The 21,594-nt window shown below is 41.0% G+C and overlaps 1 protein-coding gene and 1 long non-coding RNA gene across 2 annotated transcripts in view; one reads left to right on the top strand and one right to left on the bottom strand.

The window, feature by feature from the left end:
- PTER (phosphotriesterase related) overlaps nucleotides 1–16,719 on the bottom strand; it is a 65,021-nt gene extending 48,302 nt beyond the window's left edge. Inside the window, exon 1 of the mRNA XM_081226979.1 lies at nucleotides 16,578–16,719. The gene's annotated coding sequence lies outside the window, so the exon portion shown is untranslated. The remainder of the gene's footprint in view (nucleotides 1–16,577) is intronic.
- LOC308613444 overlaps nucleotides 1–21,594 on the top strand; it is an 80,440-nt gene that overhangs the window by 40,169 nt on the left and 18,677 nt on the right. The window lies entirely within an intron of this gene.

The raw sequence follows: 21,594 nt of genomic DNA on the forward strand, positions 1-21,594 counted from the left end.
TAAATACAGGGGCTTCCCTGGTGGCGTAGTGGTTGAGAATCCTCTTGCTAATGCAGGGGATGTGGGTTCCAGCCCTAGTCTGGGAAGATCCCACATGCTGTGGAGCAACTAGGGCCATGCACCACAGCTACTCTGGAGCCTCTGAGCCACAACTACGGAAGCCTGCGCACCTAGAACCCCTGCTCCGCAACAAAGAGTAGCCCCCCCTCACCATAACTAGAGAAAGCCCGCACACAGCAACGAAGACCCAACACAGCCAAAAATAAATGAATAAATTTAAAAATACTACTAAAAAAATTAAATACAAAGAAAAATATTAAAAGCAGCAAGGGAAAAACAACAAATAACATACAAGGGAATCCCCATAAGGTTAAGAGCTAATCTTTCAGCAGAAATTCTGCAAGCCAGAAGGGACTGGCAGGACATATTTAAAGTGATAAAAGGGAAAAACCTACAACCAAAATTACTGTACCCAGCAATGATCTCATTCAGACTTGACAGAGAAATTAAAACCTTTACAGACAAGCAAAAGCTAAGAGAATTCAGCACCACCAAACCAGCTTTACAACAAATGCTAAAGGAACTTCTCTAGGCAGGAAACACGAGAAGAAAAAGACTTAACAAAAACAAATGCAAAACAATTAAGAAAATGGTAATAGGAACATACATATCAATAATTACCTTAAATGTAAATGGATTAAATGCTCCAACCAAAAGACATAGACTGGCTGAATGGATACAAAAACAAGACCCATATATATGCTGTCTACAAGAGACCCACTTCAGACCTAGGGACACATTCAGACTGAAAGTGAGGGCATGGAAAAAGATATTCCATGCAGATGGAAATCAAAAGAAAGCTGCGGTAGCAATTCTCATATCAGACAAAATAGACTTTAAAGTAAAGACTATTAGAAAGACAAAGAAGGACACTACATAATGATCAAGGGATCGATCCAAGAAGAAGATATAACAATTGTAAATATGCACCCAACATAGGAGCACCTCAGTACATAAGGCAAATGCTAACAGCCATAAAAGGGGAAATTGACAGTAACACAAGCATAGTAGGGGACTTTAACACCCCACTTTCACCAATGGACAGATCATCCAAAATGAAAATAAATAAGGAAACACAAGCTTTAAATGATACATTAAAAAGGATGGACTTAATTGATATTTACAGGACATTCCATCCAGAAACAACAGAATACACTTTCTTCTCAAGTGCTCATGGAACATTCTCCAGGACAGATCATATCTTGGGTCACAAATCAAGCCTTGGTAAATTTAAGAAGATTGAAATCATATCAAGTACCTTTTCCGACCACAACACTATGAGACTAGATATCAATTACAGGGAAAAAAACTGTAAAAAAATACAAACATGTGGAGGCTAAACAATACACTACTAAATAACCAAGAGATCACTGAAGAAATCAAAGAGGAAATCAAAAACTACCTAGAAACAAATGACAATGAAAACACGACGACCCAAAACCTATGGGATGCAGCAAAAGCTGTTCTAAGAGGGAAGTGTACAGCAGTACAATCCTACCTCAAGAAACAAGAAAAATCTCAAATAAACAACCTAACCTTACACCTGAAGCAATTAGAGAAAGAAGAACAAAAAAACCCCCAAAGTTAGCAGAAGGAAAGAAATGAAAAAGAAATGAAGGAAACAATAGCAAAGATTGGTAAAACTAAAAACTTGTTAAAAATAAAACTAAAAGATGTTAGAAAAAAAAAAAGAAATAGATCTTGCAACTTGGAGGTAGGGGGAGAATTAATAAGTAGATTTTATTTATTACTGTATAATACAAAGTTTTAATGGAAAAAATGTATACCCTATGCATAGGAAATAGTTTGAAAAAAAGAAAATACCCAGGGATGCCTATAGAGGCCCTTTCGAGGGGTAGAATTTTTTTAGTTCTTTTTTCTTTTTCTCCTCTGTGCTTATCTGTTTTGTTGGATTTTGAACATAGATAATTTTGTCATATATTTAAAAAGATTACTTTTAATGGAAGAAAAATTGCTTTAGTCTCTTGTTTTGAGGGAGGTAATGTACTATCATGCCCACTTCAAAAATGAAACAAGAACGCTTAAAATGCTAAGTGATGGCAGTGATAGAAATGGGAGTTGGGTCCAGGGTTCTTGTGTCCTGATGCAGTTTTTGGTTACTTTAGGGGACCAGAACAGGGGGAGAAAGTCTGGGGAGGCCACTTTGAGGTGAGCTTTCACCCCAAGTAAGTACCAAAGGGCAGAGTTGTAAATGGTTCTAACCATTCCTAAGCATGCCTTCTTTCCCACCATTTTCATTTCTGGATTGTATGTCTCTGTCTTAAATTTAAACAAGCATTGCTTTCAGTGTTTAATTACAATTTAATGGAAACACTACTTGCATTCAAATCAGCTTTTAGTTTTCACATCATTAATGTGCATCCAAGTTATTGTGTCATTATAATCTCATGTTATAATGGCTTCATAATGCAAGTCCCTGCAGAGTTGAATTAGTAGTTTCCTATGGTAATCACCCATCACTAGAATATCATAATCACATAAGCACAGTCCCCACATGCTTCCACTGCAATCATTTTGACATTGTAAGAGCATTTTAATAGTATTAGCATAGATTCTCCAGAGAAATCATCTCATTGTCACTGCATTACCATATAAGATTAATTGTGATGGAGCCATGTTGTTGTAATATGAAAGCTTAAAAAATATGTTTTTAAAAAAGTAATGCTCAGCAGTAAAACATTTCACTTCTCAAAAGGTCAGTGCATCGTGCAGTAAGGTTTGCCTTGTGACTCTTAATTGAAGAGATGTCCTTTCACGAGATGTAAGGTTTTTGTTGTGGTTTGTTTTTCTTTTTGTTTGTTTAGGACTCATACAACAGTAATAAAGGAGGTCAGTTCCCTCTCTGTGGTGTAGAAAGGAAAAGGAGATGTGGTCCCTGTCTTTAAGGAGTTTATAATTTAGTCAGGTTTACGACAAATTATATGCAACATGTAGGTAAAACGCAATTAATACTCTTATGCTAAATTTTGAAGTAACTGGCGTTACATAGCTATGACAGCAAGTGAACAAGGTGCTCCTGAAAAGAAGATGTTTGCCAGTTAATAAAGGGCCAAACAAAGACTGTATGGCAGGAATGGAGTCCAGGTTATCAGCATTCATAAGAGTCTGCCTGGCATCTTTGGAGTCACTAACTCTGGGAAGAAGGAAGGCCACCAAAGACACTAGTAGGGGACACAGCCAGAGTTCCACACAGGGATGAAGCAAAAAGAGGTTGTGGGCGGGAAACCTCTCCTCTGCTCAGATCTGAGCAGAGCATGGAAGCTGCACCTTGGTCTTTTTTTTTTTTTTTAACATCTTTATTGGAGTATAATTGCTTTACAATGGTGTGTTAGTTTCTGCTTTATAACAAAGTGAATCAGTTATACATATGTCCCCATATCTCTTCCCTCTTGCGTCTCCCTCCCTCCCACCCTCCCTATCCCCCCCCGCCCCCCCTGCTCTAGGTGGTCACAGAGCACCGAGCTGATCTCCCTGTGCTATGCGGCTGCTATTTTACGTTTGGTAGCGTACATACTCACTTTACACCACGGCTTCAAACCAAGGAGAGTGTCGGGGGCTGGGCGGTGCTCTTCTGAGCCTTGATCTGATGCTTGGAGAGAGCATCTCCGCTCACTCCTCTCTCAGCGACAAAGACCAAGGTGCAGTGTATATATGTCCATGCACCTTGGTCTTTATCGCTGAGAGAGGGGTGAGCGGAGATGCTCTCTCCAAGCATCAGATCAAGGCTCAGAAGAGCACCGCCCAGCCCCCGACACTCTCCTTGGTTTGAAGCCGTGGTGTAAAGTGAGTATGTTGTGTCAGTGACAAATGGCACATGCTGCAGAGCCTGGCCAGGCACTGTGATCGGTGGAGCGCCCTCTAATCCTCTGATACTCTCTAGAGACACCGCAGGAGAATTGCAAACGGATTATCCTAACTCTCAAGGAAGCCTCCTGTCTGCTCAGTGTCAAGTGAGAACCGCGTCACAGCCCGCATTTAGCATCGTGACTGGCCCGTGGCGGGCATTCTAGAAACGTTTACGGATGAGGATTCAATGAACGTGACTGGAGAGAAGGCACAGGCTTCAGAGCTGCTGTAGGTCTGAAGCCACAGGGAGCAGATATGGAATATGGACCCTCTGGTAGCATTAGCAGCAGAGGAATCACCAACTGGCAAATGTCTCTTGTATTATTAAGACTTGCCTGCCTTCTTGGTGATGGCACATCACAGCATTCAGCGGGTAATGGTCACTAATTTTCCCCTTCTCAAATTATGTGTGCCTGGAAGATCTCAGAACTACGCCGTGGCTCAGTTTCCAAAAAGAACTAATAACACTTTTTTAACTGGAACACAATGCGGATACAGATGTGCTTTCTAAGTGCTCAGAGATGCTTTTACCGACAAGCTGTGGGGCAGTAGAAACTTATTACATAAACAAGATGAGCTGTCCCTCCTTTAGAAGTGACTTTTAATTTCATAAGTAAATTCTACGGCCCTTGCTACCCTAGTCTTCCGCGCGTTCTTGCTTGGGCTTCACATGAAATTAAACTTTCACTTCTTGGCCCTATTCTTCACAGTAACTCACTTCATACATTTTTCATTATGAATTCTTATCAAAACTTACTTTTATTACATCTGATGATCAGTTTTCTATTATTTTGTTGTTATTAGACATAGATTAAAAATCAAGAACTCAGGGAGGTTTGAATCCAAGAGGACTAACCATAAGAACAGAAGTTATATTTATTATGGAAAATATACCTTGACGCTGCTTAAAAAAATATCAGTTTCCCTCTCTTGTTCAAATGTACTGAAGGCAACAGGTATCATTCCTGATAATATGCAATAGGTTCATCTTTTATTTGATACAAACAAAAGTTAGAAACTATATATCACTTATATGTGGAATCTAAAATATGACAAAAATGAACATTTCTATGAAGCAGAAACAGACTCACAGACATAGAGAACGGCCTTGTGGTTGCCAAGGGGGAGGTGGTGTGGTGGGGGGATGGACTGGGAGTGTGGGATGAGCAGATGCAAACTAGTATCTATAGGATGGATAAACAACAAGGTCCTACTGTACAGCACAAGGAACTGTATTCAGTATCCTGGGATACACCATCATGGAAAAGAATATGAAAAAGAATGCATCTGAGGGCTTCCCTGGTGGCGCAGTGGTTGAGAGTCCGCCTGCCAATGCAGGGGACACGGGTTCGTGTCCCTGTCCGGGAAGATCCCACATGCCGCGGAGCGGCTGGGCCCGTGAGCCGTGGCCGCTGAGCCTGCGCATCCAGAGCCTGTGCTCCGCAATGGGAGAGGCCACGACAGTGAGAGGCCCGCGTACCGCAAAAAAAAAAAAAAAAAAAAAAGAATGTATCTATCTATATAACTGAGTCACTTTGCTGCACAGCAGAAATTAACACGACGTTGTAAATCAGCTAGACTTTAATTTAAAAAAAAGCTAGAAGCTATAAAATACCTTAAGTGCCGCCAAAAATTAATGTTAAGTTACTGTTTCAAAATGGAAGAATGCACACAGATGGGACAACATCCTACTTTATGAAAATATCACTATTTCCCCAAAAGGAGGGAAAGCTACAAGTTTACCAACTGCTTAAACATTACCAAAAAGAAGAAAAAAAAGTTGATATGCTCAGAGTGTGTCTTTGGGTAAATCACTTAGTCTGTGGGCCTGTTTTCTCATTAATAAAACAAAGGAATTAATAAGCAAGGTGATTTCTAACGTTCTTTCCAGATACAACTTCTCTGATTCTATGGGAAGAGGCGTCAAATGACCTCTAAACCGGTTTTGCAGCCACTCCCAGGAGTTTAGACACTAAACAAATGGGGATATACGTGTAGTAGAAAATCAGGCACAACATTGCTATAGAAGGAATGTAAAAACTACTGATATCTTTCTAATTCTATTCTGATCTCCCATCAAGGCAAACCATCCTTAACAAACCACATTACAGTATTTACTACCTTTTTAAAATATTTATTTATTTATTTATTTGGCTGCCCCCAGGTCTTAGTTGCAGCACGCAGGATCTTTTGTTGTGGCATGCAGACTCCTAGTTGCGGTGTGCATGTGGATTCTAGCTCCCTGACGAGGGAGCGAACCCCGGCCTCCTGCATTGGGAGCGTGGAGTCTTAACCACTAGACCAGCAGGGAAGTCCCTTACAGTATTTACTGTTAACTTCAAATTATTACTAGCAGATGAATGAGAAATATTCCACTACCCGGATTATTACTTTTCTATGGTCACCCTTTATACTGCTTATGACTAAAAGTAAAATAGAGGCACTAGTATAAAATAATGGTGGTGATTAGCCCTCAAATACATGATGCTGATTGTCTAAGCAGCTGAAAACTCTTGGCTCTTTCCTAAATAAAAGCTGAAATGATACATTACCTGTGTATATGTGTACTTAGATACATATACATACATATGTATATACATTTTCTAGTGTTTTCACAGTTTCTAATCATCACAGTACAAGTACAGAAACTATTCTGAAAATGACTCTGTGACAGCTTTACAACCAAGAACTATTTTATTTTTTAGTGGGCAGTGAGATAAGTAGAAAAAGTCAATCTGGTTTTTTTTGTCAGTGTTTTCAGAAGGTGTGATATATAGTCCACTGGTGTTCACACTGATTTTAGGTGATATATGGGCATTTAAAAATGTTTTAAACAAGGGCTTCCCTGGTGGCACAGTGGTTGAGAGTCCGCCTGCCGATGCAGGGGACACGGGTTCGTGCCCCGGTCTAGGAAGATCCCACATGCCACAGAGCGGCTAGGCCCGTGAGCCGTGGCCGCTGAGTCTGCGCGTCTGGAGCCTGTGCTCCGCAACGGGAGAGGCCACAACAGTTAGAGGCCCGCGTATCACAAAAAAAAAAAAAAAAGTTTTAAACAAGTATTTATTTATTTAGTTTAATGTGTTTTAGAAAAAAGTAGTAAACATTGCAAGCCTGTGTTTTCATGGATATTTTTGCTTAGGATGAGGCTGAAGGAAAACAGTGGGTTGGTTTAAAAAAAAAATTAAGTAATTAGTAGTGAAGGTAGTACATAGGCATAGCAAGCGCTCTTAAAGATGATACGAGAATGAATCAAATTTGACAAATTTGAGGAATACTAATGAATGATAAATGTATTCAATCACTCTGATGAATATTACACTGAGTTTATGAAAACTAAAAGGCATTTAACATCTCTGCAATGTCTTGTAACAATTTATTTTTTCTGGCCTATTAAGGAACTAACTCCTGTTCTGGGGATAACATCCCCCAACTCATCAGAAATATAATCTTGACTTCTAATTAGGCAAAGAAAGCTATTATCCAATGTTAACTCTCAGACCTTTTTACTGACCCTATAATTGTTGACATTATTTTAAAGGATGTTGATTTAAAAATATAAATATGATATTATATGGTGTAAAAGAATATGGACTGAGACAGTGTGGTCAGACATAGTACAACTACTTAGTAAGCTTTCAAATTTTTATAGAATAAAACTCTAAAGTTTAATACATCATTCTTTTTAGAGAAACAAAATATAAATAAACTCTCCTTTAGTGCCAATGTTGTAAAATCATCACATTATATAGGAATAACTAATGAAAACTTATTTTAGCCAAGGTATTACTAACACAAAAATAAAAATAAATAATTAGAAACAGGTTCACAAAAAACCACAGTATCCCTACATAATGCATTATGAAAACTCCACATTAAAAAAAAATCTTTTGCAATTCTGATTTGGTCTATTAGAAAGCAAAGGAATTTAGAAATTAATGGTTTTTGACCTCACTGTAGCAAGGATAAGTAATAGCAAAGGCCCATGAAGTATCCCTAATGCTAGAAACTATATATATTCTTTTACATATCTTAAGTCTAACAACCAAATGCCATTCAATGGACAAGAATATATAGAACTATATAGCATCTTCACAGAGACCATTTTAAACTTGCATCTCTTAGCCTGAAATATTTTAATTTATCTACTGAAATACCCTGATAGACAAAAAGTGAAAAGGCAGTGCCTGGGATAAATGAAGAAAGTCAAAAAGGAGCACTGCAACTGGATTTGCTGGAACCATCTCTCTCCCTGGACGCCTAACAGGTCAAATATGGCTGTAAGGTCAAAGTCTCAGTCTTATTTAAAAGAGCAGAATCTTTCCTGCTTATGCACTCAGCTGCTCCAAAATACTTAGTTCCACAGGAGAAACAGGAACCCTTGGAACTTGTTCTTTTCTGGATGATAAGGGGGCAAGTTCAAAGCAACAGAAGCAAAGGGGAATCAATGTAAGGCCTTAGATTTGCTTTGGAAACCAGTGGCCTCTTCTGGAATTCCTGTGTTAAATGGATTTGTGCAGTGGCAAATGGAAAGTCTCTAAAGTTAAAGACTGAGGACTTCCCTGGTGGCACAGTGGTTAAGAGTCCACCTACCGATGGAGGGGACATGGGTTCGAGCCCCGGTCCAGGAATCCTACATGCCATGGAGCAACTAAGCCCGTCCGCCACAACTACTGAGCCTGTGCTCTAGAGCCCGTGAGCCACAACAAGAGAAGACACCACAATGAGAAGCCCACACACTGCAATGAAGAGTAGCCCCTGCTCACCACAACTAGAGAAAGCCCACACGCAGCAATGAAGACCCAACGCGGCCATAAATAAATAAATAAAGAAAGAAAGAAAGAAAGAAAGAAAGAAAGAAAGACTGAACTTGGAGAAACCTCAGCCTGGGAAACTCTATAACTCGCAGAAAAGTACTGACTCATGAAATGACAGACGTGCCATGGACCAGGGAGCAATAAATAAAATCGTGTCAAATAACCTAGGTTAAAAATAGCAAAGACACCCTTGTAGCCTTTCCCAGAGAAAGGTTTAAACAATACTTTTCTGTGGAGTGACTGGGAGTGAAAAACCACATCCTACTTACATGTGAATTCTCTTACATATGCATGCAAATTTATTTGCTTATTATTCAAATTTAATCTGTCCCTGAAAATTTGATACCATCAAATTTTGCATCACAGAAGTATATATATAATTATATATATAAAGAAGAAATGAATTATATATATATTTATATAATTATATTATATAATTATATTTGTCTAATTACATATAATTCAGTTCTATTTGTAAAAATCAATTCTTTTATTTAAATTTTTTAATATGGACATTTAAAAAATGTTCACAAATGTTGAGAGTAGTATAGTGAACCCCTATGTATCCATCACCCAGCTTCCACAATAATTCCAACTAAAAACAGTTTTTGAAGGGAAAAATGCTTCACAGCTCATTCCAAGCCATCAGCCAATAATCCCATATATTATGAACATCCGCTTATAAACCCACGTAGCAATCCTCTAAGGATTTCTGGCTCTCAGTTTACTGCAAAAGACATTTTAAAAAATAACTTTTAAAAAAGGGTACTTCAGACTGTACTTCAAAGCTACAGTAATCAAGACAGTATGTACTGGCACAAAACCAGGAATACAGATCAATGGAACAGGATAGAAAGCCCAGAGATAAACCCATGCACATATGGTCACCTTATCTTTGATAAAGGAGGCAAGAGTATACAATGGAGAAAAGACAGCCTCTTCAATAAGTGGTGCTGGGAAAACTGGACAGCTATATGTAAAAGAATGAAATTAGAACACTCCCTAACACCATGCACAAAAATAAACTCAAAATGGATTAGAGACCTAAATGTAAGGCCAGAAACTATCAAACTCTTAGAGAAAAACATAGAACACTCTATGACATAAATCACAGCAAGATCCTTTTTGACCCACCTCCTAGAGAAATGGAAATAAAAAGAAAAATAAACAAATGGGACCTAATGAAAATGAAAAACTTTTGCATAGCAAAGGAAACCATAAACAAGATGAAAAAACAACCCTCAGAATGGGAGAAAATATTTGCCAATGAAGCAACTGACAAAGGATTCATCTCCAAATATACAAGCAGCTCATGCAGCTCAATATCAAAAAACAAACAACCCAATCCAAAAATGGGCTGAAGATCTAAATAGACATTTCTCCAAAGAAGATATACAGACTGCCAACAAACACATGAAAGGATGCTCAACATCACTAATCATTAGAGAAATGCAAATCAAAACTATAATGAGGTATCACCTCACACCTGTCAGAATGGCCATCATCAAAAAAATCTACAAACAACAAATGCTGGAAAGGGTGTGGAGAAAAGGGAACCCTCTTGCACTGTTGGTGGGAATGGAAATTGATACAGCCACTATGGAGAACAGTATGGAGCTTCCTTCAAAAAGTAAAAATAGAACTACCATACGACGCAGCAATCCCACTACTGGGCATATACCCTGAGGAAACCATAATTCAAAAAGAGTCATGTACCACAGTGTTCACTGCAGCTCTATTTACAATAGCCAGGACATGGAAGCAACCTAAGTGTCCATTGACAGATGAATGGATAAAGAAGATGTGGCACATATATACAATGGAATATTACTCAGCCATAAAAAGAAACAAAACTGAGTTATTTGTAGTGAGGTGGATGGACCTAGAGTCTGTCATACCGAGTGAAGTAAGTCAGAAAGAGAAAAACAAATACCATATGCTAACACATGTATATGGAATCTAAAAAAAAAAAGAAAGAAAAGGTTCTGAAGAACCTAGGGGCAGGAGAGGAATAAAGACGCAGAGGTAGAGAATGGACTTGAGGACACGGGGAGGGGGAAGGGTAAGCTGGGACGAAGTGAGAGAGTGGCATGGACATATATACACTACCAAACGTAAAATAGATAGCTAGTGGGAAGCAGCCGCATAGCACAGGGAGATCAGCTTGGTGCTTTTTGACCACCTAGAGGGGTGGGATAGGGAGGTGGGGAGGGAGACTCAAGAGGGAGGGGATATGGGAACATATGTATGCATATAGCTGATTCACTTTGTTATACAGCAGTAACTAACACATCATTGTAAAGCAACTATATTCCAAGAAAGATGTTAAAAAAAAAAAAGACTACGATTCTATTTCAAAGCTGAATATTGTAAAGTTTTCCAGAATCAGTTCTAGTCTGCATGGTAGATACGGGCAGGTCACACTGAGGTCTTTGAGGCTTTCACGTTCCCAATATTTCTTCCAATTTAAGAGCTTATCTAGCTTCCTCTTGGGCTCATCATCTTTCTTCAGAGACTCTTTGGCTTTCATAGACATTTTCAGTTGATAATATGGAGGCAGGAATTCAGAACACGTCGAACAGTGGGAGCACAAGGTATCACCCTCTCGGGAGAAGATGTGTGATCAGACCAGAGTGTATTTTATATCCTGTTGCCCTTTTTGATGGCATAAGTATGCAGACTAGTCATGGCACTTTTTTGATTCAGAGAGGATAGTTTAGGTAAGAAACATTTGTGAGTTGTCATCACAAATATTTGGATGATTATAGTTCAGACAGCAAGGTATACTTGCTTACGTGTGTTTTATGGTTAACAGCCTAATAAACAGTATATTTGAGGTGGCCAAAAAGTTCGTTCGGGCTTGTCAATAACATCTTGCGGCAAAACCCGAATGAACTTTTGGGCCAACCCAGTAGAATTCATTTAATAATGTTGCTTTGATTTTAATCTAATTAGTTCAATCTTTTAAGTCATAAGCATAAAGCTCTCCTCCAAGTAATGTTAAGAAGAAGTTCCTGAACTGAGTAGACCTTCCAAAAGATTTGTAGTTATCACTTGATTGCTCAAATTTGATAAAAAAAAAAACCCTCCCAAAATGATAGTTTCTAGAGGCCATTATTATTATTGTAGGCTAGTATGATGGGCTGAACTGTACCCCCTCCAAACATTCTTATGTTGATGTCCTAACCCTCAGTATCTCAGAATGTGACAGTATTTGGAGATAGGGTCTTTAAAGAGGTCATTATATTAAAATGGGTTTGTTAGGGTAGGTCCTAATCTAACATGACTATTTCGTGTCGTTATAAGAAAAGATTAGGACACAGAGAGAAGACCACATGAGGATACAGGGAGAAGGAGGTCCTCAGCAAGCCCAAAAGAGAGGCTTCAAAGAAAACCAAATCTACCAACACCTTGATCTTGGACTTCTGGCCTCCAGAATGATGAAAACAATCAATTTCTGTTGTTTAAGTCATCCAGCCTGTGCTATTTCGTTATGCAGCCCTAGCAAGCTAATACAGTCAGTAATAGAGGTTGTGTAGTCCAAGCCACGGAAGTGGCCTTTAATTAAACCAGGGGGCTCTGGGTCTATGAAGTGAGTGGAAAATCTGTCGAAGGGTCTGGCTGGGCACATGCAATATAATCTAATCCTTTTTGACAAATGTTGATGCCAATCAGGTGACAGTTCAGTGTACGGACTCTGAGTAAATAAATGCTTTATTGCAGCGATGTGTCAGGGCTTCATAGGAAAGCTTGCGGAAAAGGTAAGCAGACACCACACACAACAGAGGTGGCAGCTGTATGATGTGAAATACCCCTGAACTGGAGAATCCACTTTCTATTTCCTCCAAACTTTTAGAGTCCAAGACTAATGACATCTAACCTTTCAGAGACATAAGGAATGTAGTACGTAAGACCTAGAAATGTGACAGTATACACCTGATAACTTTGAGAGTGTATGAAAATACTTTAAATCAAAAATCAATACATATACAGTTGTGAAAATAGTAAGCAATATTAAGAAACACACCTTTGTTGGTACACAATAATACTAAGGATTTTGTGGTTGCAGTGGACTTTCAGTTATACAACAGAGCATTAAATTCATAATATTTACCAAGAGTCTCTTCAGAGTGCTTTTCGAACACTAAATAATTACCCAATTAAGCCATTGCAAGATAAGCTGTTATGACTCTGGATTTAGTGGAAAGGGCTAATAATTATTATTTTAACAGTTTCCGTGAAGAAAGACTCAGTGTTTACTGAACACAACTGTGAGAACAGCTCAGCCTTTTAGTGAGTAGGAACAGGACAAAACAAAAGGTTGATTAGCTAAGTGAATTCAGGGGAAGACACAGATGATTAAGAACTAAGAACCATGACCTGTGAAAACAGAGAATTTAATATGCAAAGCAGAGACCGAAATTGGCAGAAAGCTACTTATGAAAACTGCCAGCATTCAATGTGTTGTCGACAGACAATGGAGAATCTTTGGTTGTGCCCTGAACAACATAATTCATCACACCAGAGCTCGGGGCAGTCATGTCCAAGCAATTTATCATCATCATATCACTCGTCTGAGTAAGAGGGGGAGAACTTTGATTGTTAACCTCTAGGGAGAGTGGATTTATAGCCAACAACCCTAAGAATGCAGCATGGCTCTGCCCTAAGCAAAATGCTCCTGCTTCACTTTTGTTTAAGTCAGAGGAAAAGAGGGAACACATTGCTTCCAGGATGTGGAGCAAAACCTCGGTCTGATCCTCTTAGATCCAAAATAAGAAAGCCAAGAAATCATATTTAAAGTACTCCTTGAAGCTGCTTTCAAAAAAAATTAGATATTAGTCAATGATAAGTTTGGATGATTCATTTCAAGTGTCCCTTGATGACAAAATAATTTCTGAAATGCATCCACTGATATAACTACATTTGGAAAGAATTGTGTGTCTTAACAATGAATCCATAAACATTCCTTTATATTGGAAAACTTGGAAGGATGCTGAAAATTTTGTTTTATTTTTAAAATTTTATTTATTTTTGGCTGCATTGGGTCTTCATTGCTGCGCGCAGGCTTTCTCTAGTTGCGACGAGCAGGGGCTACTCTTCGTTGCGGTGCATGGGCTTCTCATTGCAGTGGCTTCTCCTGTTGCAGAGCACAGGCTCTAGGCATGTGGGCTTCAGTAGTTGTGGCACATGGGCTCAGTAGTTGTGGCTCGCGGGCTCTAGAGTGCAGGCTCAGTAGCTGCGGCGCACAAGCTTAGTTGCTCCGCAGCATGTGGGATCTTCCGGGACCATGGCTCGAGCCCGCGTCTCCTGCATTGGCAGGCAGATTCTTAACCACTGCACCACCAGGGAAGTTGGAAAATTTTAAATATAGGTAGATAGATAGGTAGACAGGCAGACAGGCAGATAGATAGATAGTGTTTTTCAAAATGAAAATGAGAGCCTTAATTCCTATCCCTTATGGACATTGAACCTTTATGTACTTTACACTTTAATACTGGCTGCCCTTACAGAATATAATTAAACATCTAAATGCCATTTTTTCCACCTTTGATTAAAATCACGACGTTCCAGAGCATTCTGAAACAAATCCACACAGTAAGAGAGACAGTGGCCACAACAGCACACTTCTTATAGCATCCTCCCTCTTTTAGGCTCCCAAGGAGACCAGTAATTCTTGGAGACATGTGGCTCAGACCCTGAGTGTCTTAGTCAGGATAGGCTAGGTTATGTCGCTTGAACAAACAAGTCCCCAAATCCTGGGGTCTAAACACAACAGAGGCTGATTTCTGGCTTACACTATATGTCTAACACAGAGTGATGGGGGGCTCTTCTGATTGTCTTCATTCCATGACCCAGGCCAACAGAACACCACTATCTAGAAAATAGGTGGTCACCCTGGCAGAGGGAAAGAGAGTAGGGTGCACCTCTCATTGGCTTTTAAAGCTTCCACCTGGAAGTGACACAGGTCACTCCACTTAAATTTCATTGACCAGAGAAAGTCACATGGCCATGCCTCCTTGGAAGGGGACAGAGGTGGGAGCCAGGTGACTAGGTGGGAGCAGATATTTTATTTTTCTTCTTCCTTTTTTTTATTTAAGTGAGGGAGAGACGTCTATGAATGAGAAGGCTTTTTTAAATAAAACTTTTTTTTAGAAAAACATGAACCACTGAGTCCAGAAGAACGAGGTCATGTTTGGCATATGAAAAACATATTCAACAACCATCTCAGGTTCTCCTATTAACAATGAAGGTCATAGAGCAGAACACAGCTTAAGGACTTCTCAGCAATGTTACTGTATGGTTCACTGGGATAGTTAAGGTGTTTGAGCAGGATGAAAGATTCCTCAGATAGTAACACTTTAAAGCATATGGAAGCAAGAATGGATATTTTCCATTCTATTTTCAGTAGCTCCTCCCATTCTCTGTAGTTCATTATCTTGTCTTCAGGCTTCATTCTGAGAGCAACCTCTGCAAGTCCTAATAGGGGTCCTCTACCTACTATAATCCCAGGGATCTCAGGGCCAAGCCTCCGACTGAGAAGGCAGCAAGTACACTGGCATAGACTTTTCAAGACTCTAAATGATCTGTTGTGCTTTGCTCCTGTCTGGGTCAGAATTTAACTATGCACACTGCAAATTGTCTTAAGTTAGTATGAGCATGTACAGAGCTCAGAGAAGACCCCTGATGATTAGCTTTTACTAACTGTCAAAAAATATAGGCTTGGAGCTTTCTATGATGATTCTAAGATAAAGGAATGGAAATAAAACGTAGTTTGCTATTCTATTCCAAAAATCTACATTGCATCCATTTTAGTCACTTTTATAACAATAAAGCAACATCTAGTCTCCACGAATGAATACAGAATTTCACAAAGTAGCACTCTGAGTTTTTTGTTCAAATTATCCTCTTTAAAATTAAGTTGCTATCTTGTTATCAGCAGTCAGCAAGTTGTCTGATTGCTTTCTCTTTGCCCTGTGCACTGTTTCTTTTTGAGGGGGGGGTTGGTTATTTCTGGAATTAATCAGACCTTCAGGATAACGGCTGTACACCCCTACTGCCCATGTAAAATAAAATGTAAGCGGCCAAGTCCTAAGTCTTAGGGCTCTTTTCTTACTGACGTTCATTCTATATGACAGTGAATGTGACGATCCTTTAGGATAGGAGTCAATGCTTGTCAATTTCCTCCACTGGAGAGGTGATTTAAGGACGAATAAACTCGTGTGTCCAACCAAGGAGTTAGTTCTCTAAACGCAGCCCCCTCCCCAGGTGTCACTGCACCTGAGGTGTCCTCACAAATGTCACATCGTGGCTGTAAATACCATGATCATATCCACACCCAAGTGTATTTGGAATATCTTTACGATAGAAGGACCATGACGGTAAAATCAAGGGGAAAGCTGAGGCCCAAGGCTTAGAGGTATGATTTCAAAGCTTATAAGAGGAGAACAAGCGTGGAGTAGGTGCCGCCCCCCACCCGTCATCCCAGCACAGCGGCCCAACGACGACCCCGGAGCATTTCTGTCGAGCAACCCTGAGCTCCAGCCACGCGGGGCCCTCGGGCCTCGCTCCGCGCCGGACTCTGAGCCTCAGGCTTCAAGCCAGCCTTGGCAGGACTTAGACTTCGGGGCAACCAGCCAGCTGCAAGCCCAGGCCAGCCTCCCAGGCCTCGCAGCCTCACGATCCCCGTCTTTGCAGCTCCCCCCGAGCGCCAGGAGAAAGGCAGCAACAAGCCAAAGCCTTAGGGACTGCTTTAAGACTCCTTCCCAGGGCGGACCTCCGCCGGGGTCCCTGCAGGAGTTAACGCGCCCAGCTCGTCAGCGACCCCATTCTTCCTACCAGGCCCACAGCTCCCGCGCCCGCTCCAGCTCCCGGGCGCCTTCCCTCCACTCGTTGCGCGCCGCCTTCTCCCCGAGGACTCTCCGCAGGAACTGCGCCTTTCACGTCTCCCCAGTCTCCGCCCACTTCACCTTTCGGTCTAGTGTTCTTCCCGCCCTAGGGCCCCAGGGCTGCATCCCACGGGCCCCGGCCACTCCCCACCCCTTCCTTAGGCCACGCCCCACCCCTTCCTTAGGCCGCGCTCGCCAGGCGCCAGTCGGATCCCTCTAGACTCGGCCACGCCCAGCAGGTTCCTACCAGGCTCCGCCTTCGGCCCTAGGCCACGCCCAGCGGGCCCCTGCCCCTGCCCCTGCCCCGCCCGCCAGCCTCCGGGCTGTCTGAGCTCCAGGCTCCGGCGGCCTGGCCCTACACTTGAGCGGGCAGAAGGCGTGTAGCCTCAGGATCCGCTCAGCGGCTGGGCTGAGAACCCACTTCCTGGGCGCAGGTCTGTTGTAGGTAGCCGCCAAACATCCTGGCAGGAGAGGTTTCTCTTCTCTTTCTAGTGCGGCTGAGTTAAAAGGACTAGGGGCTGGATCCCCCCAGGGAGAAAGGAAGCCGCTGCATATTCCCCAGATCTCAGTTCTCTATGGAAAAGCCTGCAACGTGGAGGCTTTAGTAGCTATTTTAGTTTCCTTCAGGGATAACAAGACAGAGGGTGTGCGCTGGCAATTTGGTGGCACGAACAGGATTTGGATCACCATCTTGAATACAGGCAACTCTCGATTTATGCCTTTTCTTTTTTTCCTCTCAGATGATTTTTTTTAATTGTGGTAAAATACACATAACATTTACCATTTTATACATATTAAAGTGTACAATCAGGTGGCACTTAGTAAATTCACAATGTTTGGCGTCAGTTTATTGCTTCATTGTTTCATATTCTTGGGCCTGAGGCTTCTCATCTTTAAAATGAGAGTCTATACTATAAGCACTGGTCCCAGCAATTCATGTGACAAATAGCCTATTTGAATACCTGTGAGTCAGCCTAGGAAACACAGTGCTAGGAGCCGTTGCCGCAGGACAGAATTTAAGTGTTTCAGTGTATTTAATTAATTTTATCCTGAATTCTGAGAAAAAAGTTGAGTACTCAGATGGGAAGAACCTCCAGGTGTCATTTGAAAGGAAGTCATTTAAGAAGAGTAATAAAAATAATAGAAGATGTTTCCTGAGGCCTCCTCTGCTGCTCTAGATACCTGCCTCTGTTATCTTAATTTTTAGAACAATCTATATGTGTTAGGATCCATTTCTCCTCTGATTACAGATAAGAAAACAGAGAAGTGCCTTGTGCAAGGCCTGGGTTAGAACCCCGTTTGGTGATGTCATAGCACCTGCCCTCCTAGCAGAGAGCAGGGAACTTCCACAGGATGCCAGGAAATACATTAATATATTTAAGTGAGAAAAAGGGAGAAAAGGAAATAAGGGGGCGGGTTTGTTTTTGTTTTACAAGGAGGGTAAAAGTATGAGAAGTTGGTTAATAAGGGATAGGCAGGGAGAAAATACTGGGAAAGCAGTGGTCCTTAAAGATGGTGGCTGCTTTAATCCTAAGAACAGGGAAGGGGATAAAAATAGCGCCCAGGAGTGGGAGAGACAAGAATAAATGTACAGGTTAAGAACTCCAGGGGCATGAGTACTGGGACAGTTGAATATTCCTAAAAATGACTGGGGCTCATACTGAGATTGTATAATGAATAGGTGGGTCAAGGGAAGCTTCTAAAGTGATTTCAGTGCTGCCTGCGACTTTGATTGCCTGTACGGCAACCCTGAAGCCATATAAATGTGTACCTGACAATGGTTGTTAAGGTGAGGCCTAAAAGTCCATTATTTACAATGTTATGTATTTTACTAGTCCGTGCTGCCAGACATGAAATTATACACAAGATTCATGTCAAAAAATGACTCCAGTTTTCCTTTATGGACGTTCCTAAATTCTCCACTGTCCACATTACACCCATTGTACAAGATTTGTGATGGATTTCACATGCAGGCTCTTCTTTCTAGGGCTTTACACCTTAAAGACATAGTGTCAAAGAGAAACTACTCTAGATTTTATTTCTTTTTGAAAGAAGTAGCTTCAAGGAAACGTCAAATTAGTAGGTAGGAGTTTTATTCAGGAACTTTATCGAACTATTGTGAATACGTGTGTTCAAACACAGGGAGAGAAATCCATGCAAATTCAAGGTACAACACTGAAAAACCTTGATAGTGTATGGCATTTGAGTATAGACTGTAATTCCATTTCACATCATACGTGATGTAAGCACTCCTGTTGGTTAAGCACCAAATGCTATCCTATTTAAAAATAATTAAAATAGGGACTTCCCTGGCGGTCCAGTGGTTAAGACTCCGCACTCCAATGCAGGGGGCACAGGTTCGATCCCTGGTCGGGGAACTGAGATTCCCACATGCTAGGCAGTGAGGCCAAAAACTTTAAAAAAAATAAAATAAAATAATTAAAATAAACATGCTTCAGAAGTGGCCCCGAAATCTACTAGCCCTGATGATAGGCAGACACGAAGGGGTAAAAGACATCTTTTATGACGTCCTGCCGTCAAATATAATAATCTGCCAACAAACCTTGTACCCAGTGTCATTTTCCAGCCTTTCTTCCTGGAAAAGCTTAACTTGCAGATATTTTTTGAAACCTAGAATATTACCGTACCATCATCTGTCTGTGATGAAATAGTTGAGTTAAAAGTCATATTATTAAGGAACCAAAGGTTTCCAAATCAATCTCCCTGTTAAGGGTTTAGTTCAAATGCACTCTCAATTCCACAGTACCTGCTTTTCATTTTCATAGTATCTTTGAATTTTGACAGTACCTGTACTCAGAAACACTAAATTGGCAGAGGGAATAAAATCAAGCCCAAACATCCAGTACCCCTTGCTGTTTGGGTTAAACTCCTGGAAGGCACTCAGGTTTTCATCACCCTAGTTAATTTTTTTTTTTTTTTTTTTTTTTGCGGTACGCGGGCCTCTCACTGTTGTGGCCTCTCCCGTTGCGGAGCACAGGCTCCAGACGTGCAGGCTCAGCGGCCATGGCTCACGGGCCCAGCCGCTCCACGGCATGGGGGATCCTCCCGGACCGGGGCACGAACCCGCGTCCCCTGCATCGGCAGGCGGACTCTCAACCACTGCGCCACCAGGGAAGCCCACCCTAGCTAATTTTTAAAATACTTATGCAGAAATGAACTATAGAAAAAAATCTGGAGAAGACAAAATATAAAGTTATCCAGATGATTGTCAGAGGGGCAGCAGGGGAAGAGCACAGCTGATGATGTCAAGTCTTAAACGGTGTTGCTGTCAGGTTTTAACTGTTAATTGGAAGTTAAAATTTACGGGGCTACAGAGATTTTCTCAGATTAATTTTCAGTCATGGTGTGATAAAGTAGTCCCATCATCTCTGGGAAATCTCTTAGATACCAGTGTCCCGTTAGAGGTAGGACAGAGATTTCAACACACATTTTTATATCCAATTCCTATTCTTTATACCTCCCAGAGAATACAACTAACTATTCAATGTCTTTTATTCCTTAGTGGCAAAAGGAAAAGTGAAATTAAAATATTCTAGTTCTTAAAGAGCTAAATTGATAACACATAACCCCCCCACCCCCACCCCCCGCCAATCCAGGGAACTTTTTAATAGGGACTATACCTTTACAAAGGAGTCATTACAACCATTTGTAGAAGCCAATCACAAATTTGTCTTCAAAAACTGTTATGACTTTACAGCCCCTGTGGAAAACAGTAGAGCAGGTCCTCAAAAAATAGTGTTAGCAAATGATCCAGCAACCCCACTTCTGAGTATAGATCCAGAAGAAGTGAAAGCCACACAACCGAACAGGTATTTGTACACCTATGTTCATAGCAGTCTTATTCACAAGAGCCAAAAGGTGGAAACAATCCACCTGTTCGTTGATGATTGGATCAACAAAATATGGTCTATACATACAATAGAATATCATTCAACCTTGAAAAGGAATGAAACTCTGACAGTGCTACAACTTGGATGAACCTGAAGACATTATGCCAAGTGAAGTAAGCTGGACAGAAAAGGACAAATAGTTTATGATTTCACTTATATGAGGCGCCTACACTAGTGTAATTCATAGAGACAGGAAGTAGAATAGTGGTTACCAGGGGCTGAGGAAAGGCGAACGGGGAGTCAGTGTTCAATGGGTATGGAGTATCAACTTGGGAAGATGTAAAAATTGTGGAGATGGGGCTTCCCTGGTGGTGCAGTGGTTGAGCGTCCACCTGCCGAGGCGGGGGACACGGGTTCGTGCCCCGGTCCGGGAAGATCCCGCATGCCGCGGAGCGGCTGGGCCCGTGAGCCATGGCCGCTGAGCCTGCGCATCCGGAGCCTGTGCTCCGCGACGGGAGAGGCCACAGCAGTGAGAGGCCCACGTACCGCAAAAAAAAAAAAAAAAAAAAAAAATTGTGGCGATGGATAGTGGTAATAGTTGCTCAACAATGTTAGTGTACTTAATGCCGCTGAACTGTACACTTAAAAGTGGTTGAAATGGTAAATTTTATGTTGTGAATATTTTACCACAATAGAAAAAGACTTGATTTCAGACAGCTGTTTGTAAATAACTTATAAAAGTTGACTTGAATTTAGAACACCTGTTACTCTCACTAGATTTGCTAGTATAAATAAAAGATCGTAATTTTTAATTGTATCATCATTAATTAAAAAAAAAAAACTTTTAAGGTGAACTGCCTGGGGGTTTCTTTAGGTTTTTTGGGTTTTTTGTGTTTCTTTTGGTGGGAGGGAGGTTGGGTGTTTTTTCTTTTTCCTGGCCTAGCAATTTCTTTTGGTATTTGTGACAGAGACTCGGTGATGTTTGGTGGTTAGGTGCTCACTAAACCCATTTCCTTCTAATCCTCTACCTGCTGGACACATCACTACACTACATTTCCCAAGCTCCCTTGCAGTTAGATGTGGTCCTGCCACTGAGTGCCAGCCAATAGGATGTGG

Source organism: Mesoplodon bidens, assembly GCF_964165515.1.
Source record: "Mesoplodon bidens genome assembly, chromosome: 3".
Taxonomy (NCBI): domain Eukaryota; kingdom Metazoa; phylum Chordata; class Mammalia; order Artiodactyla; family Ziphiidae; genus Mesoplodon; species Mesoplodon bidens.